Source organism: Malurus melanocephalus, unplaced genomic scaffold (assembly GCF_030028575.1).
Source record: "Malurus melanocephalus ecotype Western Australia unplaced genomic scaffold, MMel_1.1 scaffold_220, whole genome shotgun sequence".
Taxonomy (NCBI): domain Eukaryota; kingdom Metazoa; phylum Chordata; class Aves; order Passeriformes; family Maluridae; genus Malurus; species Malurus melanocephalus.
Window position 1 is genome coordinate 1,206,874 of NW_026623452.1, and position 26,021 is coordinate 1,232,894.

The 26,021-nt window shown below is 45.2% G+C and overlaps 1 protein-coding gene across 1 annotated transcript in view; it reads right to left on the reverse strand.

Moving 5' to 3' along the window:
• The window catches only part of FAM168B (family with sequence similarity 168 member B), a 109,456-nt gene that overhangs the window by 56,103 nt on the left and 27,332 nt on the right, over positions 1-26,021 (reverse strand). The window lies entirely within an intron of this gene.

Here is a 26,021-nt window from a genome sequence, read left to right on the forward strand (position 1 = left end):
TAATGTCAGGGTACGCACTGCTTTTCTCCACAGCATGCTATGTTGACTGTGCTTATTTTGTCAGTTAGCAGTTCCATATGGTGGATTTACCAGGCTAAGCAAGACATCATGTACACTTAACCCTAYCCACTTGAGCCCACTTTACTGAAATTCTGCACCAAGAACGAGTTAGGGAAATAGATTTGCTGTGCAAGGTTTAGCAGTGCAACACCTTCCTGAGCTTCCAACAGCTTAGAGAATGGGCTTTGCCTCTATTCCTGCATTCCTTCCTTCTGCTGTATTCCCTGTCCTCTTTGTGCCTGCAAAACGCAACTGTCACAATTAACTTAGGTTGTATTTCTAAAAGTACCTCTAGCTCCTGTTGTAGTTCTACTACAGTGCATTGCAGTGAACTCAATGTTCCCTCAATTTGGGCAGAGCTGAAATTGTCCCCCCACCGTGTCTGCTGTGAGCAGTGACTAACCACAAACCAGAGCTGGTCCCAGCTGATTGGCACAGACACACTGGGTTTGGAGCCTCTCAAGTGCCACAGACCTTCTCACTGGGTTTCAGAGTTTTCCAGGCATCTCTAAAAGGCTGCAGGACTCACAGGGCAGATAAAAACTCCAGTGTATCTGCATTAATAATTTGAAGTTTTAGAGCCATCTGATGATTTTTAAAGCGCAGGTTGGGAAGTTTGAAACCAACAACACTGGGCTTAACCTGACTGACTATGGTGGATGCAATACCCAATCCTCCATGTACTTTATGTACCCAAATTAGCCATGCATTTTTGCAAAATATGACAGATAATGTCAAAAAGAGCAATCTCTGATAAGCCTCCTGAACTTTCTGGGGCCAGGTGCATGGGGTGAGGTGAGCTTACCCCAAGCAGCAGCTGCACTTCCTGCATCCATCAACTGCTCCTGGGTGCTCCCAGCTGGGCAGGTTTGGAGGCCAGCAGCATGTCCTGTAACAGAGGTTACCCTTCGTGAACTCACGGATGACACCAAGCTGGTTGGACATTGATCTGCTGGAGGACAGGACGGCTCTGCAGAGGGATCTGGACAGGCTGGATCCATGGACYGAGGCCAATTGTACAAGGTTCAACAAGGTGAAGTGCTGAATCCTGCACTTGGGTCACAATTACCCTCTTCAGCTCTACAGGCTGGGGACAGAGTGGATGGAAAGCGGCCCAGAGGAAAAGGCCCTGGAGGTGCTGGTTGACAGYAGGTGACCRTGAGCCCAGGCATGACCAGGTGGCCAAGAATGCCAATGGCACCTGACCTGTGTCAGTAATGGTGTGGCCAGTAGGACCAGGGCAATGACTGTCCCCCTGTGCTGAGCAGTGCTGAGGCCACACCTCGAGTGCTGTGTCCAGCTCCAGCCYCCTGAGTTCAGAAAGGACACTCTGGTGCTGGAACAAGACCAGAGAGGGGAATGGAGCTGGGGAAGTGTCTGGAGCACAAGTCCTAGGAGGAGCGGCTGAGGGAGCTGGGRGTGTTTAGCCTGGAGAAAAGGAGGCYCGGGGGACCTTTMTGCTCTCTGACCTTATGGCTCTCTGAGAACTCCCTGAGGAGGTTGCAGCCAGGYGGGGGTCAGGCTCTGCTCACAGTGAACGAGGCACAGGACGAGAGGACGCAGCCTTAAGCTGTGCTGGAGGTTCAGGTTGGACATTCGGCAGAATTTCTTCCCAGAAAGGGTGATCACATTGGAATGGCCATCCCAGGGAGGCGGTGGRGTGACCGTCCCTGGCGGTGTGTTAGGAAAGCCCGGGCAGCAGCAGAGGCGCCTCACACCCGCTCCCCTCACGGCGGCTCCGCGCGCCGCCGCCCCTAGATGGCGCCGCGGCCCCGGCGATGGCGGCGCTGGGCCCGGCCCGGCTGAGAGAGAGCCCGCGGGAGTGCGGGGCGGCCCTGCCCGGAGAGGCTCCGGGAACGGCTCTGGGAACGGCTCCGGGAACAGGAACGGCGCTGCCCGGAGAGGCTCCGGGAACGGCTCTGGGAACGGCTCCGGGAACAGGAACGGCCCTGCCCGGAGAGGCTCCGGGAACGGCTCTGGGAACGGCTCCGGGAACGGGAACGGCGCTGCCCGGAGAGGCTCCGGGAACGGGAATGGGAACGGCTCCGGGAACGGGAACGGCGCTGCCCGGAGAGGCTCCGGGAACGGGAATGGGAACGGGCAGCACAACCCGCGGGGCTGCGCGGGGCGGGCAGCCTTTCCAAGCCGCCTGCTGATCAAAGGCAGTTTTTCATTCGAATGCTCAGGGACACGAGTTTAATGAAAAGCATTTCCATGCCAAATTTCCATACTCAGATCCCTAGCTGCTTCAGCTGAAGAGCTGTTTATGATATAGTCAGGGGATTTTTCTCTTGCTGGAGGGGTTCTGTCAGGCCAGCAGGGGACGTGGCTCTGCAGGAGCAGGGTGTGACCCCTGGGCATCACCGCGCCCGGAGCCGCCGGAGCAGCCCCCGAACAGGAGCGTTCCTGCGGCGCTGGGAGGGGCTGGCACACCTTGCACCGCCTGGCAGGGGTTGCTGGCAGAGCACGGGAGGTGAACGAAGCTGGGGATCTGGGATCTGGCTTTTGCCAGCCTGTGCTTTAACAGGGCAAGATGGGCTGGGAGCCCTGGCCTGGGATTAGGATGCTCTGGGTCAGTTTTCCCAGCTCTGTCACAGACAGTTTGCGTGATGTTGGGAAGAGCCACTTTACATTGTCACATTTCACTTCTCACTTTCCCAAAAGAGAGACAGTGATGCAAAAGGAACAGACAAGTTCATGAAAAGCTGTAAGCTGTTCCACACTGAGCATGTACTGAGGACGCAGGGATATCAGCCTGGGCTGACATTTTCAGAGGCCTTTGATATGATCGTAAAGAACAACGATTAACAGTGTTTAAATAAGAAACAGCCTAGAATACAGAGGGCAAGAGCTGGCAATTCACGGACAGAATCATATTTCTTTACACACAGAAAATATGACATGAGGGCTGGAAGAGATTTTAACCCTTTCTCATCCAAAGCAGACTCAACTCCACCACCTTGCAACACTTGCCACAAACCCAGAAGCCCAAGCTCCAGGATGGCCCATGGTACACAACCGCCATCTGATGCAAGGCAGACAGGGCCAACAAGACTCAGCATTATTCCTAAGTGAGGAAGGAAAAGGAAAGAAGCAGAATTGTCTTTGAACAGAGATTGTTAAAAGGAAATGGTAAATTTCAATCCCTGTTTCAAGCTCACTTTAGCTCTAYAAATAGGATCAATTTAGAAACTGCCTACCTTCAATTCACAGCAACATAAGCAACATCAGCATTTCATTTACACTGCCATCTTTCAAACCACTGCCAAACTCAGCAGATGGAGATGGAACTGCATTGTGCACATCAGACCACGCATGACTCTGAGTACATTCATTGATTGTCTGGAACTTGAGTCTTTACAATACTTTACGTGCTTTTGCAATGACTGSCTGACAAAGAGGGAGAAAAGAGAGAGAAGAGTTCTTTAACTATCCTGAAAAATTCTAAGTTCACCATTTTACTACCTGAAATTTCTCTTGATGTACAAGTTCAGTATAATGCCATGGGATGGCACATGGATTGTACTGAACCTGCACATGCARGCTGATAATCAGAGGCCTGAAGAAAACACACCTGGGAAAAAATCCCTTCCACCAACACATGACTATTTGTCTAGACCTRGAACAAATCCCAGTCCTGATTTCTCAATCAGCTGCTCAGTATCACAAACCRCTTTCAATTTCTGTGTGTCTGAAATGTGATCTAGCCATCTCCTAGTTCTGAGGCAGTTCTTATTCCCAGGAATATGATGTGCATATGGTCTTTCCAGACTGATTCTGGCTCTTTCTACATCTTCCGCATTAAAGGTAATGTTTTCAATTTCAGATTTGGATGGCTGAGAAATAATCAGGAAAAGAACCCTGGCTTCCAATACTCCTCCATAATTTTCACTGAAAGATGTTCAATCACATTTGCATTTCTTTAGAGATTATTTACAAAGTTCATACCATAGCATCCTGAGAAAGCCAAATTGTACACCTACTGCCAGAASAATCCCCTTGAGTCAATCAATAGCTATATTTCTGACTGGTTTAAAACCAATTGTTTCAGATGTCACTATTCCAAACCAGGTTTTGTCCTGATCAATATCTCTGACAGCTGTTCAGATAACCTACAAGTGGAACTAATTGCTGATAAAGCTATGCACCTATGCTCAGTCAGGCTGAGATGTGTTTTCTTTATGTAATTGCAATAGAAAACCTCACATGAATTCAACCCATACTTTCTGAGATGGGTATATTTCAATTTAGCAGAAAAATCATTTCTGGTGCACTCTTTGTCCTCACCACGAAAACAAAATCCAGAAATATTTCCATTATTTGAGCTCTGTCAGTGTGCTAAATTGCAGGCATGGAAATAACTTGAGTGGTGTGTACTGTGCATCTTGAAGTACTTGTGCTGGTGGATGGGATAAGTTTTCTAAAAACACAAAGCTCCCAAGAATACATTGGTCACTGGGAGAAGTGGGCGGAACCCTCCAAAATGCTGGATTTGTCAATACATGGTGCAAAAGAGGCTGAAATCTGCCTTATAAATAAGCAGAACACTAATGAATCCACATGTCAGCCTGYTCCCTGGGTTTACAGCTAATGGAGACTCCTAAAGATCCATTTTAAGTTAAGGAAATGCCTGTGCTATAAACAAACCAGTCTGCTTCTCCCTTCAACAGAAGTATTACCAAATGCTTCAGAAGTGACCCCAATCTAGTGTTTTGCAGAAGCATCAATATAACTCCTGCATGCACAGAATCACCCACAGATGTTGCAGCACACTGCACCGTATTTTAGTGGCAGGGGAAAATACAAAGTTCAGAGCTGTGATCGATTGTCTCTGCTAGTGACAGTAAGACAGTGTGGGCATAAGGAGAGATCTTGGTTTTGATCATATCCCAGTAAATCTGAGTACATGAGACATGGTGAAGCAATTCCAGGGAAGGAAAGTGTCCTGTCTGTGCACTGAACAACCCTGAGGTTACAAATACCTCTGGTACAAGCACATRCAAGAGCATTTTAGTTGAGATATCACTGCAGATAAAAACCTTCTTTGTTTACTAAAACTAACAATCTTAATATTCAGACCAGAGCAGATTAGCTTTTCTGTGGATAGTTTTTAAAGGACAGCTCTCATGAGGACCTTGCCTGCATTTCCAAGCAGGAGCTTTCACTCTTCTGCTGAGCATTTACAACAAATACAGCAATTTCTTTCCTCTTYTCACACTTCAAAACTGGAAACACCACTCTTCAGTACAAAATAGACAAAGATGAGATTTTAATGCACCTTTGTAAAATAGCAGAGAACTGCAACCTACCAGAGACTACAGCCAGCACCTCAGARGAGGGAGCAATTTTAATCTTCTAGCAGGGTCAGTATTAATCAGATTGCTTTTTGTATAAAGTAGCTCATTTTCCTGAATATAACAGAGGCAGGAGCAGCCCCAAAGCTTGGTACGGCACGTCTGAGTCAGGGATGACACAGCTGAGCATGTTCAGGGACATCAGATACTGCCCCCAAGCTCGATAACTGTAGCTCATGTGCTGGGTCAAGCACCTGACACATGTACCTTACAGTTACAAATATTCCAAATGCATTGATTAGTTTGAAACTTTTCTGCATCCTACTCTCTATAGAGATTCTCTTTGTAGTGAAATTTTYTACCTATCCTGTATAAAAACTCAGGTACTTTGGTTAATACTGCAGTAATTTCTCTATCTGGAATAAAACCTGTAATTCACRTAGGGGAAAAAAAAGTATTTTTATGCACTGTGGATTTCTTTCTCTAGGACTGTTTTAGCATTTACTCCCATCATGATACTAAGCCAGCTGTCTACATCCAGAGTTTGGTCCTATTTCTGTGACATCTGAGTCTTACACTAACATATCAGGAGCAGCACACCAAGTGCTTTACTTTGCACAGAAGTGACTGCATTAGTATGCTACCACGGTCTGCAAATCTGCAATTACATCAGCCTTTAAACTCGAGAACAACGTTTTACATTAAGTGATACCAATTACAGAGTAAGTACCTGATGCTAAGAAAAGTGACTGTTATATTTATGTGCTTATATAACAAACAGATTGAGTGAGCCCTTGCCCTTTGCTTATCTGTTGGGCTCTTATCATTTCAGRAAATGAGAATCTACCTCCACGGGTGATCTCATAAGCCAGGAAATGCAGATTTTAAAGTTACATTGCTGATAGGCCTCTTGGAATRAGAGCAGAGTGGAATTCTGTTATTCTGCTAAAAACAGTGCTCAAGCTACTGTGTCTGCACTGAACTCCATTTCAGGGAATCACTGAAGGATTGAGATTTGAAGGCACCTCTGGAGATCTGGTCCAGTACCCTGCTCAAAGYAGGGTCAAATACAGCAGGTTCCTCAGGACTGTGGCCAGTCARGTTTTAAAAATTTGAAGATGGAGAATCTACAGCCTCTCTAGGCAATCTTACTTCAGGRTTTAATCATCTTCACAGTAAGAGAGCTCTCTCTGTGTTTAAAGAGCTCCTAAAATCAGCAACACAAGCACCTATACTGTGCCACCACCCTGGAAAAGCTGTCTGAGCTACGACAGTCAGTGACAGTGGCACTTGTAAGTGACAATGGCCTTTACCAGTGCAGCAGAATTACAGCTCCAGCACAGACCAAGCTGTCTGTAACTCTGGGCCTGTTTTACTTGCAGTAAATGAAAACAGTAAATGAAAACAAATGGCTTCCAGAGACAAATAATGTATTCTGGCAGCATTTTAGACAAGTGGTAGTTCAGCACAGCTATAAAGGCCTCCAGACTATACAGAGTTCTCAGATTTTAAGTACTGGTGGTCCACTATCAAACCACCAGAACTTCAACCCATCCAAAAGATACTGCAGGGGCTGGATTATTCTCTCGCGGTAAGGACTGAAGTAGAACAGAGGCAACTAATGTTGTAAAGGCTCATTAGGTATAGCTAGAGGGCAGGGACCTTAAAATGCCACTCTGATTAACCTATRCTAGATCAGGGCCATTTTCTCAGGCCCTACTCTGTCCCAGGAGTATGACAACCAACAGCACCACTCCCTCCYCTCAGCTCTGCTATGAGACAAATCTTGTTTGTTCTGCAGTTCTTTATGACCACTGGGTATATGACTTTGATATTGAGGTTTTGAATCCTTTTTTATTTTGAAGATTATTTGAAGCAGAAAGATGGTTCAAAGAAAGAGAAGCAGAAGCTTATGTGTTGTGTTGGTTGTGTGCCCAGATTTGGGATATTCCTCTGCAGAGCCCAGCCAGTGTTTGTTATTGTCAGCAAGCTTTCTGCAAATTGCTGTGCAACTACTTGAAGTCCCAAGGCATGTGAAGCACTAGGACCAGCTTGGTGGTCAGGTCTGTGGGCACAGTTATGTCAGTTCTTTGTAGATGGAGCAGACTTTCAAAACAGAGCAGGAGTCCTGCTCTGCAAGGCCCTGCCTCACCYACTGCAGGGGCTGAGAGGATCCACAGAGCAGCAGGTAAGAAGTTCTGACCACCAGAGTGAYCCCCACTGGTGGGGCACTCTACAGGACTGATTTACACCTTCTCTGGGCAGGCTGTGCTGGATGCAGAGGCATCACACTGGCAGGAGACAGGTACAAAAGCTGCAGTGCTCCAGTGTGGGTGTGCTGCTGACACAGGAGGGGCCTCTGGAGGGGCAGAGGCAGGCAGGGCACACACAGGCACTTTGTGTGCTGTCATGGGGGGCTCCCGAGGAAGGGATGCTGTTTTCTTTGTTGCTTTGACTTTGCTGGGCACGGCTTTTCCTCGYTGCATGACAAATGTTAGAGCTGTGTCGGGTTGTACAGTGATTTGTGTTGGGATTTCAGTTTCCTGGACTGTGACATGCATCAAAGCCACAGCCAGGCATCCTGGGGCCATGAGTCAGAGCTCTGAACCACATGTTTAAGATGAGACATAAGGAGATGGGAAACATCCCTGATGGCCAGTAAAACCAAAATCAAAACAGAATAATAAAGAGCTCAGAACACAGAACAGCAAGAACAAAAGCAGACTAGAAAACAGGGCAGAAATCAACAGTGCTCTCAGAAACAAAAGCACCAGGGACAAAGGCARCCACCCTGGTATTGGTCTGTAAGGACAGTGGTCAAGGAAATGAGTCAGYCTCAAAGCTCTGCCTTTCACATGGCTGGGAAAAACTTTCTTGGGCCTTCTGTGATCTCACGCAGCTTCTTCATGTAGGAAACAATCTAACAATCTCCTTATGCTTGGTTTTTTTTTGTTTTTTTTGGGTTTTTTTTTTTTTTTTTTTTCCTTTTTGGGGTGGGGGGATGGGTTTGCTTTCCACACACGTAACTCATTAAAAATAAGAAAATATGAGGTTTGACTGTGGTGGGTGAAGGGAACAGCTGGAGTGCATGTGAAATAGCAGGTTTCTTCTGATCCAGAATGCTTCACCACGGGAGAGCAACATAATGGAAGCTACTAATACAGTACTTTAATGATGAGAACCCCCATGCAACATCTGACTGTGTAGATATCCATACTTTGTGTGCTTTGGCGATTCTTGCTTATAATCCCACCTACACTGTGCTGGTATAGACTGGAAAAACACAAACAGTATTTGAAATGAAAGGAAGAAAATAATTACCTTGCATAACAAAGTCATTCTACACTGAAGGGCAATTTGSTCTACTACTGGGTCCCAGATGACAGAAAAATTGCTAGATCAGGTAGCACTGTGCTAGGGGCTTAATGGTAAAGTTCCTGCTGTCCTGCAGTCACCTGACTGCTGAGGATCTCAAAGAAGGCACAAWGCTCTGTCACTAGAAGCCATGTCATTAATGCCAGTTTTAGCAAAAGAACACAATCAAGAGATTCTCAGAAAACTAAATTATTTATTGYGTCAAGCAGAGGAACATGACTGTATCGCAGGATAACTAATATAACTAATGTAACTTTTAAATTTAGTCTATAACTCTAGAGGCCCATTTGCAACTACTATTTCAACAGTCCATTACAGACAAGCTCAGTGTGTTCAGGGCAACAGCAGTGTCCAAAGTTCAGGATGGCACACCAAAACCAACTTCAATGCCAGTTCAAACAGTAAAGACAGAGCAGTGCTAAGTGCCCTTTTCCTCCAGTGCTAGTCCATTCCTCATCCTAACAGGATATCAGGAACAACAGTGCTCACCCTGTAGTAACTCCATCCAACATGATAACACAGCTCACAATAGAAGTAGGTGTTTAGTTGTTTCCTTGTGTAGAAATTCACATATCTGTTCCTGAGGCTGGCTAGTGGACTTGGGTATTGTTAACCTAAGACTTCCATGCTGTGCTCAGGAGTGCAGATGGCTACAAACAAGTTTCTACTGGGGCTACAGTAACAAACACAAAACACTTTGCACCAGAACCCAGAGGTATGGAGAAGACTGGATYCCTCTCAGTCTGTGCACTGGGAAAGTCCTGACTGAGTGCTTGACTACACCATTGCCTTTCATCAGCAGCAGACACTGCCATATGTTTTCCTGAAATACTGGCCCTGAAAACTGTGCTTCCTGGTGCCTCACTCAAAACACAGATTGGTTGATGCTGACATCCCTGCTGGGACTCAGTGGCTGCCTCTGTAGGAATGATGATAGAGCAAAGCTATTTGGCTTATTTCCCTTGGAAGGGATTTTGTTGAACCTGTTAACAGCAGAAATTTCAGTAATGACCCCTGTAAAGTGTATACACACACATACATWCATATGACTCATTTTAGCTATAGGATGAACCAGATTATCTTATTTTTATGGCTTGGTTGAGAAGCAAGATGAAGATTTAGAGCCTCCATTACATTCGCCACAATAACTTTAAATCATCATCCAGGATTGCATGCAGACAAACAATCAGGCATGTCCAAAAAGCAGTCCTGGATATTTAGCYCAAGTTCAGACCCTGCTCTCCTATGTAATAAGTGAAGGAGGAGATCATTCACAGGATCGGTTCTGCAAAACTGCACAGCAAACATTCTCTGCTTGCTGCAGCTCTCACTGTGAGGCCAAGGTCAGCCTCACATTCCCTGAGAGGAGGGGAACTTTGAGTGGGTCCATCCTGGGTTTGGCAAGCTATGGTCCCGTGCTGCTGAGCAGCTTTCCCACAGTTACACTGTGCTATTCATAGTGTAACAGGATCCCACAGTCACTCCCAGGGAAGGGAGATTAATAAAAAACAACTTTCTTTATGATCACAGTTTTACTTTTAAAGGACATCACTGCTGTTGCACACCTGTCAGCGACAGTATATGCTCCAAAACTGGTTTTAGCATTTCCAGTGTCAGTAACTGTGCAGTAACAGCCCAAGGATGAATCAGTTCCTGGCCATAATTTGCAATATATTGATTTTTATCAGTGAGCCCTTTGGTCTTCCTACAGCCCCAACCTGTGCCATCAACTCCACAGCACAGTCTGAACTGCCTCCATACCATCTGTTAGAAATTTGCATTTTACTTGCTGCCAGGAATTGTGGGGAGAGGAGAAGTCGTGTCACATGAGAAGTTTTTTCATATATACAGAGAGAGTAAATCGATACAAGCAATTTCTTCCTTGATAATTCAATTCCTGCAAGCTCTTTATTAATCATATTTCCAGAACATGTGATGTTGCAATACAGCTTTTTGCTAGGAGCACTCTCCAAGTGAAAAGGAAAAAAAAAAAAAGGACAACTGTAAAAACAATACTGTAAAACACCTTATCGAAGTGTGTTAGGCCCTGACATAGCACAGGCTGTAATTAGGCTACCAAAGGTGTTAGGCAGTTGCTTAAATTAAGTAAACTCCTCAGTTCTGTGCTGAACCAAGGCTCATGCTYTCTAATCACTCTCTCAAACACAAAGGCCACATTCTCAGCACCAATTCCAACATGTACAGTGTCTTTTACAAGAGATCACACATTCTGAGCACACAAAGACATTGATTCCTCCACCTGCCCCTGCTTCCTCCTTTGAGCTGTGAGCTAAGGAGTTAGGAAAGGCTTTACAGCCAGGGAAGAAGCATCTTTTAAGGGAAAGAAAGAGGKGACAAAAAACCTGAAAGAATTWAAAAAAATAGAAAACCTCAAAAACCCAAGAGAACTGCAAAGAGGAGTCAATTTGTCTGAAAGAATGGTAGCCCTAAGAGCTAAATCAGTATCTTGGAAATGATCTTTAGTTAACATCTGTCTTTTTTCCTTTGCTTTTTCTGTATTTTAGAAAAGATTAAAAGTAAAAATGCTATGTTAACGCTAGGAGACTGTTACTCTGAGAATTCCAGCACAAATGGAATAAAAAATTCTCACAAAAGAAGCCTGATTTCTCAGAGCAGCACTGAGCTAAGGATTGTAGCACATGGGCCTGTGTGATCTGTTGACATGGCTGGTTAAGACCAATCCTGCAGAACAGCTACTCAGCCATTGGAAACCATTTCTTTATTTATACCTCTGAGGCCCTAGCAATTAATKCTTGAATATAAACCAATTCTCTCATGTGCTGCAACACCTTTAGAGGGATTGGTAAGTCCAGTCACCCCATCTGCACCTGCTATCACAGCCTGCAAGGTTTGGGACAGACAAGCTCTGCCCATTCCACAGCCYGTGGCAATAAATTTCATTTCAGTTCTGTGCTGCAGTGCTCTGGGAGATGTGCACAGAATATTGATTTATTTGAATGTAACCCCAGTGTCTACTTCCAGACCTGAGGCTCTTCCCAGTTCACAGCACCAGCTCGCTTTACACACCTGCCTGCACCACAGAATGTGTTTTTATTTAGTTTGAGTACAAAGTGAGTTGGCCAGTAGGAAGGTGTAGCTACCTTGAGACCCAATAAAAACATACCTTCAGCAATAGTTGCTCTTAAGTTTAAGGAAGGGTAAATAAGTGTTAAGAACATGATTAACAATCCAATACCTACCACTAAACCATTTCCAAACTTCCAATTCCCAGCTATGTCATCCCAACTTTCATTAAAAAATAAAATCTTATTTTATGTGGAACAATCTCAGGATTTACATGGATTTTCTCCTTCTCCCTCATTTTTACTGAGAGATTTCCATAATTCACAGGCCTTGTTTCAGACACCTGTCCAAACGGATGATGGGGACCACTGTGCTGCCCTGCTGTGTCCCTGGGAGACAGCTGCTGGCTAAAGTGTGAGTGAGGATGGGCAGAGAAACCCCATTTTAAAGACTGGAGACATAAATAACCAACCCCCAGGTCAGGATTGAGGAGAAGGAGCGAAATGGATCTCTGATTAGGTCTGATTGGTTTGAAAGTTGCTCTCTGCACATGCTCTTCAAAATAAAGCATTCCTGAATAGTCCATGTGTATTCTGGGGGTGAGAGAGGGAAGAGAGGAGGGAAAYCAGGTGGAAGAGAAAAATGCTTCAGCTGGCAGTGACTGAGAGGGAGAGAACTGCACAGTAACGTGCCATCCATCTACTGGGCAAGATTCATTATTCACAGCTCAGTCATCTGGCTCTAAATTTTAAATGTCAACTAAAGTGCTTTTTGAATTAATCAGTTTAAAAGATATTTACTAAGAAGCAAAACACTGTRTGATTCCTCAGAGGCACTGAGGGCTGTGGGACAACAGGCAGCRTGTCAGGGGGAGGAGCAAGGAGCCAGCTAAACTGGAAATCACTTTATCTGCCATTCCGAGCTGGCCCTGCAGGGACTCTGCTSGTTGGCCCCTGAAGCTGCCCATGGCTCCATCCAAACAAGGAGCTCATCCTTTCTGGAAGGTCTCTCCCAGCTTTCAGACAGGCACGAGTGAAGAAGGGCTGTACACCTCATTTGCTGCCTGCACCAGCCACTGCCAGGACCAGCAGTGCACCCAGGACATCCCACACACACACCCTGCCCACAGGGCTGTACATAGATTTTCACATGACCCCAGAGCAATAATAAAACCTATCCCTTAGGCAATAATAAAACCTCAGCCACAGGATATGATTAGTAATTAGCAACCAGGCCTGAAAGAAGACACAATGCTGTCTMCCTACAGCCAAACAGCGAGGCTGAGCCGCAGGGTGCTGAGGTCTCCCCTGCTCCTCCTCACACAGCCAGCACAGTGCCCTGAACGTGGTCACTGCCACCCTAATGTCTTCTACTCACTCAGGCATTTCTCCACTGGCAAACCCACGCATATCCTCAAGTTATTTAAGGTTATTCCTTGTGATAGTAATAGCTTTGTAATGGTCTTCATCTATCATCCATTTTAAATATCCTTGCTCTGCCCACTAACCCATCTCCAATGGCTCCATCGCTCCACAGAAACAAAYATTGCTGAGGAGTTTCAGACGTGCACACTTGGGAAGAAAAAGAATTGAAATGAGAACTGCCTAGCCAGACCTTCACAGCCTATGGCCCATACTCAGGACCATGTGACTGAGGTGMAATTGGAGCTGACTCAGAGCTGAGATGCAATGCCTGGCTCAGAAAATAGCATCACTTTTGTGAGAATTACATTATTCCCTTCTGATGTCCATGGAGATTGTCAAATACAAAAAACAGCAAGAAGCTTTAAAGAAATCTGGGCACAGTGAAAACATGTTGGAGAACTGGAATTAGCACCCTAACAACTCTTTCTCCATTTTGTCTGGCTTTCCTGTCTCTACTGATCCCATTTAAAGCCCACTGGCATAAAGAAATATTCTCACAGACTCTAGATGACTCAAAAACCCCAAAGTATTCTGTGGCTGAGCTTAGTTTCATCTACTTTCTACAGATACAAAATTTTGCTTCTGCTTTGGCTCTGGGTCAGCATAAAAGATGCTTYCAATTTTATTTGAATCACTTCACTCATGGAATAATAGAATTATAAGGATTATAAAGTAATAATCCTCAGYAGTCCATGGGATCAAAGCAGTATTCAAATATTAAGTAACACTCAGAGAAGATAGGTCAGGTATTATTATCCTAATTTTCCACAGCAAGGATCGGAAGACATGACTCTAGAGCACAGGAGGATTTATGCTGGGAATCATGTGCTCCAGGCCAGTTTGAGAACTCCCTCCATCCCAGTGCCTGGAGTGAATGGCACAGTTAGAGCCTCAGCTGTGTGCCTGSTCCCTGCTCACCTCCACGGCACTGCTCCTGCCAACTGCAGGATCCACCCGCACTCCTGCCTTTCAAAATAAGGAACAAAATATTACATCTCAGCATCCCAAACTCTGCGGATCCTCTCCCATCTGCTCCCCCAGTGTGAACCTTTGCCAGCCCTGTACAGCCCRGCTGAGCTCCGTGCACCATGGACAGAGCAGATGTGACCACACACCTGCAGGCGCTAATGCCAACGGGCAAACGGGGGACAATCGCCCTCCCCTTTGTCACCCAAGTGACACAGTGACCAGCAACATGCCCCAGGTCGGGAACTCAGCCGTTCTGTTCTCCATGCTGTACCCATCCTTTGTCACTGATTTGACGAGTGGGCATGGGGGCACACTAAAGGCTTCCTCTCCAGCACGTCCCCTGTGCCCAAAGCACTGCCAAGCCACTGCCTGCCCAAGATGCACACGCTGCTGCTCAGGGCCTCAGCTAATGCTGCTGCACTAAACAAGTGATGATCACAAGGAGGAGGGRGAAAATAGAAGCTGGCCATGGTGCTGCACTGTGTTTACTCAAATAGCACTCTTGAATAAACAAGTTCCAGGAACCAGAAAGCAGGGCCTATCCAATTTTCCGCACCRAAGTGCACAAGATCATATACATTAAGGATGATAAAGAAATATAGCTGAAAGCCAAATACAGGTTACAGTGGCTGGAGATCATCTTCAGGGGATGAAATATTCCTCAAATGATGAAGACAATAATTCATGAGAATGAGACTCTCCACTGAATTATGGGAGTCCTCTTCCAGTAAGTTAGAAGAAATATGATTTTAAGATTTAAACACACTCATCCATCACTGATTCTGCTTATATAGATTTATAGATATATACATATTTTACCATTTTTTATATTTTTATAAGTATGACGTTTTAGTTCACCTGTAGGTGATACCAGGACATGAAATGCACCAGAAACTTCCCTCCACCCCTCATGTATTATAGGCATGGAGAGCATTTTTAAGCTCAAGGACCAATAGAGCTGACAAAAACATAAAACAAGCTACAAAGAAAGTCTAAAGTTATTGCGGCACTTCGGGGATAGGAGAAAAGAAAGATATGAGTAGATTAACCTTGGAGCCCTATAAAAGCTTTCTGTGACCAAATCCAAGCAACAGTCATGTGGAGAAGTTGATACAATGGACTCTGATTGAGAAAGGCACCTAAAATTAAGTACCTAACTTTAAAAGCAGTATCATTTACTTCAGTGGTGAATATTCATATGCACAAAGTTACAAGGTCTTACTAAAGCTCATTTCAGGCTAATGCACTTCTTTGGCAGCATAAATCCCTGGCCTTTTAACAGTTTGCTCATATATAAATACACATCAGATGCCCAAATATTCAGTAGTTTGACCTAAATTGAGGGCACCTCTTCTGTTATTTCTAGTATTTTCTCTGATCTGCTTTTTTATTTTTTTTCCCCCTCTGCAGTGATTATATGTAATACCTGGTTTGCAAGGAAAAGAAAGGAAACCAAGGCTGGACTGCCAGCCTGGTTCCCAGGACACAGCCATCTGTGCTGGTACATGCACCTGCACAGGGAATAACCCACTGTGCACCAGYGACCAAAGGTGGTATTTCACAGATGAGCAAAAATCTCTGCGCAGTGATGTTTCTGTAATTTGAGCATGGGGAATTGGCTGGGGGACAGAGCCCATGTTAATGTAGAAAAGGCTGCCACGTGACTTTGTGCTCCATTTGACACAGGAGCTGCATTCCCGTTAAGGCTACAGCTCCGGATGTCATTGCAGCCATTCTGGCTGTGGGCTCTCCTTGAGAAAAATGAGCCTGTTCTCCCTTCTCTCCTCTCCTACCATGTGCTTTGGCAACCTCCCTCGCCTCAGGCTGCGAACTGTGCTCTCACTGGACTCACAGAAAAGGAACTCACCAAAATAAAAATGACATTTTCTCCCAGATCAGCCAGCTGACCCACGTGTGTGTGGTCACACCACTGCTGGACAGGGCAGATGCAGACCAWGGAGTGGGAGGCTCAGACCTCTCCTCCCCACATCTGCTGCAGCCTTCTTCACATCTGATTTGACATAACAAATGCCAAATGCCCCAAAGCAAGGAGACCTTTGTCCAGAAGTCACATTTTTGACACACAGAAGTCAGTTACAGAGCACTCAGCACATTTCCTAATACCCGAGTGCTCAGGTTCTTAATGTTCACAGGTACGTATGCAGTATTGAGGAAGTTCATGGGATTTCCTGTCCAGTGTAGATTACACATGGACTCAAACACATACTCAGCCAACTGTGGGTTTGTGGATATAGGCTCATAGGCACTTCTACATACACACACCCCCTTACAAAAAGCTGGCACCTCTTTCAGTGCAGACCACTATTTCCCTGCCAGCTCCGTGCATGCCCTTTCCCACCAAAGAGTTATCCCTAACCCACACAAATATACATGCAACTGTCCAGACCATACCAGACAAATTTAAACCCTATATTCATCACTTCTTTCCACTGACAGCCTTTTTTGCTAGATGTATTCTCAGCTAGAGCTCACAATCTCAAGATTTGCTTAGCTGTATCTGTATTGATATTTATGAAGTTTGAGGCACATTCTAAACCAGACCAAATGTATTATTTTATTCGTTATTGGATAGTTACTGGTAATGCAAGTTGTCAGGAGAATACATTGCCAAAAAAAAAAAAAGCTCTCTTAATGTTAAATCAATGATTCATTTACTCTCTTCATGATTAATTGCAAAGTATTTGGARCTCTAATGACTTTTGTGGATGCAATATCATTTAATCTAAAGGAAAAAAGATCCAATCTGCATGGCAATACTGATTTTTCTCCCATGTCAGTAAAACAAGGAGCTATTTACTTCCACTGCTCCAGGTGCTAGGGAAAGCTGTCAGAATCAATGTGGAAGCCTGGATACCTCAGTATGGGAAATTCAAAGCCGTTTTTCTTTTGGAAAAGTGGGTCTGTCTCTTTGAGGCTGTACAGGTTTACACATGACCAAAACAGTGGACTGATTACACCAATGTGCTGGGCAGAGCTGGCCTTTATCTGAAGCATTCCTGACTCAAAGGGAATCACAGATATTTAGCTCACTGAAAACCAGACCACAATCCAGCAAGTGCCCCAACAGTTTGCACACTGACGTTGAGTTTAGAAACCTTGTTAGCTTAGCCTAAGCTCCAGCTGTGGAGCTGTCCTCCTGTGCACCCTCATTTCCAGGGGCTGGATCAGCACCAGCATGGCCAGATGTGAACTTGCAGTGCCAGAGGGCCCTGCYAGATGAAGAGAGATTTCAGAAGAAAGTATGAGGCCATGCTTTAGTTATACCCAAGAGCACACTGATCCCCACCACTGCTCACCCATCACTGTCTGTACTGCACTGCTTTGCTTTGCTTTGCATGTGATCCCTGTGAGGTCACCAGGCTGCTCTCGGAGCCCTGTGGCAGCAACCACCCAGGCAGCCTGTGGGATCACACAGCATCCCCACTCCTGCTGGGACCCAGCGGCATAGACTGGATTGCAGGGTACTCCTGACTCCCATCTGGCATCTCAAAGGCCAGATAACAAAGCTTCCTTTACAGGATCCTCACTGGTCCTGCCGAACTGAGAGCTGCACAGGCAGGAGAGGGCAGTGTGCCTGTGGCCATAGCCCCCAGTGCTGTGGGCAGTGGGGCAGTGCCAGCCCTGGCAGCACACACTCTGTCCCTCCTGCTCGCCCCGAGCTGCTGGCAGGGCTGGCAGCTCCTCACAGGCATCTGGCCTCACAGCGGGCAAAGCCCTGGCTCTGCTTCAARGAGAAGAGGAGAAGGCAGGAAGCTTAAGGGATGCTTAAAGGACATTTAGACTGGTTTTTCATGCCAATTAACCCTTAACATGTAAATGACTGAGAAGCTAATCCATTAATGTGCTCTTCTGCCCTTCTCAGTCTGCCCRCACTGCCATGAAATCAGAGGGGGTTTGCTGGCAGAGGGTTTTAGAAAGGAGGGCACACACAAAAAGCACCCACATGCTGCTCATTGTTTACAACGGATTGTGGCAGATCCTCAGGACCTGCTCAGAGATGAGCTGGTGGTCACAACTGGCCCCTGGGGCCAGCCCTCTCCTGGTGCTCACCAGCAGCCCATGTGCTCAGCAACYTTTCTGCAGGGATTGCAGAGCTGGAGAGGCACCTGGAGATTGGGTYCCCTGCCCTACTCTGGCAGCTGAAAACTTTCTGCCCATCCACAGACATATTTATGGGGCACTGTGTCCAATAGGAGACTTTTGCTAATGTGATATAACATGAAAAAACTACTGGAAAAAAAAAGGAATACAGGACAAGAAAGGCATCAGCAGCAAGGGATTTGACTGCCTCAGTCCAGTGCCAATGGAGATTGGAGTGAGGACACACAAATACCTGGTGAACTGGCAGAGCTTGAGACTGGRACAAGAGCTCCAGCCCTGGGTAACACTCCCTGCACATTAAGTATGTGACTCCTCTCCCTTGCTTTCTTCCTTCTGGGATCTCCCTCCTGTGTTTCCAAAGTTTCAAGCCCTGATGTGATGCTGCTCAGTGAGCCAAGCAGGGAGGAGGCAGCAGGCCCTGAGTGCAGGAAGGAAGCTGAAAGCAGATTGCAGAGGGTCCAGGGAGGGGCTGAGTGGTCTCAGCCATCCAGGGTGGGCACAGCCCACTCCTCTCCTCAGGRCTAAGGACCAGTGAGCCCCAGGTGAGAAACAGAGACCAGATGCATCTCTTGCACACAGAACACCCTGCACACATCAGGCCCATGCCTGCACTATACYCCATGCCACTTTTCTTCAGGCAGGGCTTGCTGGGACCTTTCCCTGCCTGCCCAGCTCCAGGATGGATCCTGTGCTSTCTGCTGCAGCAAGCACAGCTCAGGGGGGCTGGGGAAGGTGCCAGAGCCCCCCCTGAGGTGTCAGACATTCTGCCCAGGGTACCTGAGTACAGGAGAGCACATTCCTTCTCAGCCCTGCAGCATCCTGGAGCTCTGGGGCTCTCCGGGACACAGTTCAGAACGGCTGCCTGCAGTGTTTAAACAGGAGAATAGTCCCAACACACACTGCAGATTGCTTCAGAGATGAAGGCATGAAATGAGCAATGTTCTGTTTATAAATAGCTCTGTCCCATGTTTGCCCACTGCCAGCCCATGCTGGCAGGTGAGAGGAGCAGCGAGTGAGGACTTCATCTGCTGCTGGAGCCCTGAGCTGGGGGAGCAGAGCTTGGCACTGCACCCTCTGGCAATGTGGTGCCACTTGCAAAAAGCTACTGAAAAAATGCCAGACATCTGTGCCCTCACTGTGTGAACTGAAATGGAAAAGAACCAAGTATTTTTCTTCACACTGAGATTTATAAAAAGCCCCTGTGTGATTTAAGCTGACACACAAAATGACTGTCTCCTATTGATTATTTTTAACCTAATTTAGCTGACACTAATTGTACTGGACCTCTATAATTGTGCACAGCACTTGGATAGAATTATCTTTAGCGTCATGGGACTAATGTTATGCCAATATCATATTTGATCCAAGTTTCCAAGACAGTCAAACATTTACTGAATATAGGCATTTACTTKTCTTGGGAGATTATTTTTTCCTTTCCTTTTCTATTTCCTTCCACTTTAGATACAACACACCAAACTGAAAATACTACAGGTTGTCCTTGCCCACCTCCCAGCTCCTCCCCAGAGCAGTGACCCCATCAGCTTTGGCCAGCTGTCCCCTACACTGCAGCCCTGACCAAGCTCAYCCCATCCCTTCTCTAGACATGTGCAGTAAGGGAACAGAGCTTTTTTATGCCAGGAGGGTCAAGACATTGCAGTTTTGGTTTGAGAGGGGGACAGCATCTCTTATTCCTCATAGCAGATTGACCACAAAGGTCTCAGTAACTTCTGGAATGTGGCACTCAGGTCTCACGTGCCTCTGATGGTTACATGATGGTACCACAAGGCAGRATAGTCAAACATAGCCCAAACATTTAGGGCTTAATGAAGCAGACTTAAACTCCATCTGGCAACCAACAGYGGGAGAGCAGAGACCAGTGAGTCCAAGTGGAAAAGCACCACTTAATAAATGGMTGGATACACTGAGCTTGAACTGGAGCTTACAGATGGTGCTCCCAGGTTGGACTCCTTGTTAGGAGCTGGATTTTACTCTGAAAGCATCAAATGCACAGATACACTGCTGCCCCCTCACATTTTGTACATTTCTAATTAGCAGAAGATGAACCACAGCACATCACATCAAACAATGCARATACTCAAAAATGCTGCATGAAACCTTGCCAGCCCCTCTGCAGTCTGTATCAGAGGGGAAGTAAGGAAAGCCCTAAAAAGGAGAGCCTGTCCAGTTCTCTTTTCTTTTAAAATCGTATTTTCTTTTAATTTGATTTAACGGATAGAATATTATATAATTTCCGCCCTCTGCAAGTTTCTGAAGAACCATCTCACTGGCCATGGAAACGAGACTATGAATATAGAAGTAYTTAATGAAAATGTGACAATCCTTTTGTAAGGACAATCTCAGCTGATACTCCCACATTCTGGCTGGTGAAAGCAATACTTGCATTTGACTGCAAGAGTGATATAAAGGAATTTTAAAGAGAGAAAATAAATTAAGCGATATTTATGTTAGTATTTACTTAAGTCCTGAAGATGACTTGCTCAGAATGTATTCACATAAATTTTTTGAGAAGGTAGCAAAGATTAATTGAAATATTAAATCAATTTTATTACTATAGGGGAGAATGCAGTTCATCCCCATTTGTCACTGTATTCAATAAAGCACTACAGCTTAAGACTTTGATTTACAAATAGTGGAGCAAAGAACCTGAACACTAGAATACTGCTGGGAGTCTCTAAATTAAAGGATCTGTGTGGAAAAAAGAAGTAATTCTTATCTAYTGCTCTTCGACTGGCACTATATGATATATGTAGAAGATGTAAATAATAAAAAGGACATACATAATGAGATTTTCAGGAACTTTCAGCCATGGCCTGACTCTGTTCCCAGAGCTAACTCATGCTCACTGYATTTCTAAAACTCCCATTTTATTTTAGATCTGCAGCTCTCATTTTTTTATCCTGCTCATCTGATGCCCTCTGAAATAACCTGCAAGGCTGAAGGCTGACTGCAGTGCATGTCCTCCATTACGTACAGTTCGATCCTTTTCAGTGAGCTGAGGAATTATCTCCAGGATATGAAGACAAGACTCACACTGAACTCAATCCTCACACAAATGACAAAATGGTTCAAAAAATAAGCTCTGGGCGCATTTGTGTTTTATTGCACTGCACTCTGTACATGTTGAGGGTGTCTCCTGTCTCAGTGCCACCCTACCGAGCAGCGTCTGGACATTTCTCCACAGGGTTGTCTGAAACCATTTGAAAAACTTCTATTAACCTTCAGTGACCCTGGGGCCAACCTRTGGTTCAGTTAACATCTCCTCCCATTGGCCTTTCCCTCATCTTTCCCCATTTTGCTAAATGATGAAGAACTGTTTGTAGCTACTACACTCGAGCCTTGGTGCAAACCAAGAGTTTTCCTGACATGAAACTAGAATGGTATTTCTGTGTATCCCATCACAGAAAGTATGTATGCAACACCAGTGGCAAAAGCCCATATATCAAGGTCAGAGATATAATCTGATATTACAGAAACTGCTAACTTTTATTAATTTGGATGACCTTCAATAAACTGCAGTTGTCCAGTGTGTCACAGACTGACCCACATACAGCTGAAATGTTTAAAATACACTGAACTTATTGAAACACAGAGAAAACAGGGATGAAATTTGCTATCAAACAATTAAAATTTCCTAAATCCAGCACAGCATGAATGCTTTGGCAGAGAACATTGTGCCTGACTCTGGATATTTTCCAGGTTTTCAGACAAAATAGAAGCGCCCTGACACACAAATTGATCTTACTTATCAAACACATATTTCCCCRCTCTTGCCACATTTTCCTAATAAATGTTTCTAGTTCTGGCCCTGGTGGGTAATGTTTCTTTTGAAAAATTAGGCAGAGAAATGGATGCAGTTTTTAAAACTCATCTGCTGAGTTTAATGCACCTTGGTTTAGCCTAAGCCTTGCACCAGYGGGGCAGTCTGCAGCTGGAGTGTATCCACACAGATCCATTGATTCCAGACAGAGCCACTGCAATTTGTTACAGCAATGGACTTGGCCCTCGATTATATCCATGAGCAAGGCTGTAAATGCCTGAGTGAACTTTCTGACAGCCCTGAGGAAGTCAGGGGAAAAGCCTCTGATGACAGAAGATTGCTTAACATCAGTGAAAACCACTAAAGCTAGCAAAGCAGCTGAAACAATGATTGCTGTCTGTGTATTTTGTCTGCCATGTGACTGTTCTCTAAGTGCATGTATGAATGAAGCTGGGAGGGCTGTGTGCTCTCAGGAGGTGGTGCTGTTATAGACTGAGCATTGCTGTGACTGTGGGCTCAGAGCTCACAGCTGTGTTTGTAAGCCAGGCTCTGCAGGCAAGTGCTGTGGATCAGAAACCATGGACATTGCCAGAAGTTTGGCTAAATTGCCATACACCAGTGATTTTTGCTGAAACACGGGCCAGAGGGAGGTGTGCCCACCTGAGCAGGCAGTGTGTGGGTTTGTGCTTTCTTGACCACAAATAGGAGCTTTAGCCACATGTTGATGACCAGCTCAAAGGACAGGTTTCTGGGTTCTTGATTGGTRATTTCAATACCTGGATGTTGAAGAGCTGATAATATAGTACAKTATCTTTAGTTTAGATGTAACCTTSAGGCAGGCAYCTTGCAACAMACATCTCTCCTTCAGTCATACACAGATCAGCTTTGAATGGCCAGGTGACAGCAGGCTAACAATCCTGTGCACATGGAAAAGATTCCCATTTAATTTCTAATGACCTGACTGCAAAGGGMTTCTGACTGTCATTATTTTGCCATCAGAACTTAATGAGCAAACAGGTTTTTGGTCTGCTGCTTTCTCATATCCCAGTGTGTGAGTAGCTTATGAGGAGAGGACACAGAGGTCTCAGTACTTGTTTCCATCTTAGCTGGATAAACAGATTCTCAGAATCCTGTTTCTTCCTGAATATGCAGAATTGCAGCATTTCACACTCAATATTCTCCAGCAGACCCCAAGAACACCCTTTGAGTGATTACAGATTTTATACAAAAACAGTGTAAATGAAACTATTGTAAAGTCTTGCATATTTGTACAGCTCATCTGCAATATATTAATGGTGATAATGCAGCTGTAACATGCATATTTACATTTGTCAGCTGTTCTAGAAACCAAAASCAGTATGCTTCAGTTTCTGAATGAGCTTTTTGTATCTGTCACTGCTTTAAGTTCTTATCACTACTCATGGTATACACTTGTTTCAATAGGATTTGTCTTTGCATCAGATGCTAATTACACAGTAGTGAATTACTTTTTGGTCAAGCAACTGCTGCTGCATTACCCTGAAACTCTCAGWGGAAGACTATAGCTTTTATTGCAGAGGAAGAGTCTGAAAATCTGAACTCATCAATGGGCCTGTTTATGAAAGCTTAAAGCATTGATATGGCTGAATGATTAAATCATGGGATAACAGTATTTTCTAGGGTTTTTTAATGGAAAAAAACCAAATAAAAGTTGCTGCCAGGCAGCCCAAGAGGCATGTGAGGTGGGCAAGGGAAAGGAGAGCCCCTCTGCAGTTAGGCAGCTCAGGGACCTCACTGGATTGCAAACGCTGATGTTTAACCATTACAGAAATCCTGCTTTAAGTTACTTCTTTGCTCCTATTATTTGGATTGGTTTATCAAATCCCTGTGTGGATCTAATCTAGATCTARGATACTTTATGTCCTTGCTGATTATTCTTTGTTGAGAATAAGCAAGGCTGAAGCAGCCTTGAAGTGACCATGCATGCTGAGGTGTTGGTGTCAGCCCAGCAATAAGGCCACTGTGGCATTCCTGSAGGGACATGAGCACTGGGGACAGGCCCTGGTCGGCTCATTCTCCTCCAAAATCACTTCCACAGCCCCCTGCCCACTCCAGCACCAGAGCAGCTTCTCCAGCATTGCCCTGCCCTGGGAGTGGGGGTGCTGAGAGGAGCCTGAATAACCCCAGCTGCTGCTGTATTTACGGTGCACATGAGAAATTGGATTGTCTGGGGCTTGCCTTGGCATCCAACAAATCACTGTCCCATCCAGGAAGAGGCAGYGYTGKGTTTTACAGAGGAGGAAAATGAGGAGATGGGAAGGAGGAGCCCCTGCAGCACTGCAGCTTCCTTCCTCAAAGTGAACCCTAACTCCTCACCTGAGCAGTTCAAAGGTGAATAAATGGCATCATTTGACCTGTCAGTGATGTGTTTTTTTAGGGGCCATGCTCTCCACAGCAGCTTGCTCTGCTATGAGCCTCTGTCCCCTGCTCCTGAGCAGCAATCCCTCCTGCCGTGCTACCCACAGCCTCTGCCAGCCATTGCTGGRGAAACACTGCATTTTAATGTCACAACATTCCAGGACAAATGTATGAGCAGAGAAGACATGGGAATAATTGGAGCCCTTTTCTGCTATGGTACTTTGGATTTTTGGTGTGTTCATTGATTTTTGGCCTTAATACGACCCTGCATTGACACATGCTTCTCCTGAACTTTGCAACAGCTTTGCCTGCATGAACTCTCCACAGCACAGATTAATGCTCTTCTTGAATGCCTGTGCACTCAACCTTTTCATCACACGGCATCTGAGTCAGCCCTCCTCGATCCCACACTGAAATCCCATTCATGCCAGCTGAGAATTCAGCTCGGGACAGCAACAATGTTTGTGACACCAACAGAACCCTGTGGAGGCAGAATCTACATGTAAACATACAGAAGTTTTTTTGGTCTTTATGTGTCTACGGGAAGCATTATTCCATGCTAACAATATTTCAGCTAAAATTGGAGTTGGAATTTTCATGGAGCAGGTCCAGAAGAGCTAGAAAGAAAAATGAAAATCTCTGCACTGTCTTCAGCTTAAAGCAGCTCCAACTACATTTTAAAATAATAGCTTGAGATGTACTGCATGGAGAGTATGAGAAATGCTCCACAGTGAGGTGATCTATCRGAGGGAAACCTTGAAGCCTGAAAARGAAGGAAAACAATAAATCCCCAGAATAAATATTGAAAAGGGAGAAAGAAGGAAAGAGATTTCATTTTATTACATCATTTGATGTCATGAGCATGAACTGGGGAAAAGATTTATTTATTTATGTTTCCCTGAGGGGCTGGTTCTGTAAACAGATGGAAGAAAGGCTGGAAAATCTAAATTCCAAACAGAAAAGGTCAAGGCACAACGGAGCTGTATTTTCAGACACAGTGATATAAGGGCCATAGCTGACACTGGGCTTGATTCCTCACTGGATTTGCTRAGGTTTATGGATGGGTTATGCAAATTCCCAATCTGCTGGAAATACRCATGCAAAGCCTCAGGTTTGCTGCAAAGGGCTCCCCTGGCACAGTGGCATGGCTGCAATTSCACTGCAGATCTGGCACCTGCATTTGAAAACCCCGTGTTCAGTCACCTACAGGTCTCAYGAGAGCAGCTTCCCTTGCTTTCTCTCAGACCAGAATCCAGGCATTTAGATTAAAAAAAAAAAATCTGCTAATCTGTTATATAAATGTTATCTATATGGATTATATACATGTTTCCATAGAAATTGGGATGCTAGAATGGATCTATCCATGTWCTTTCAACTGTCCTACATTAGCTTTTCAATTCAGAAGTCCACTTCAGCAAAACAGGATTTTGAAATTCACACTTAGGTTTCCATGGATTTCCCCCCAGAAGGGATATGCAAAAGTTCTGTTCAGTTAAAGCACCAGGCTCCTGCTTAGGGAATGGAGCTTTCGGTGCTTTCCTAGTTCTTGCAGCAGCA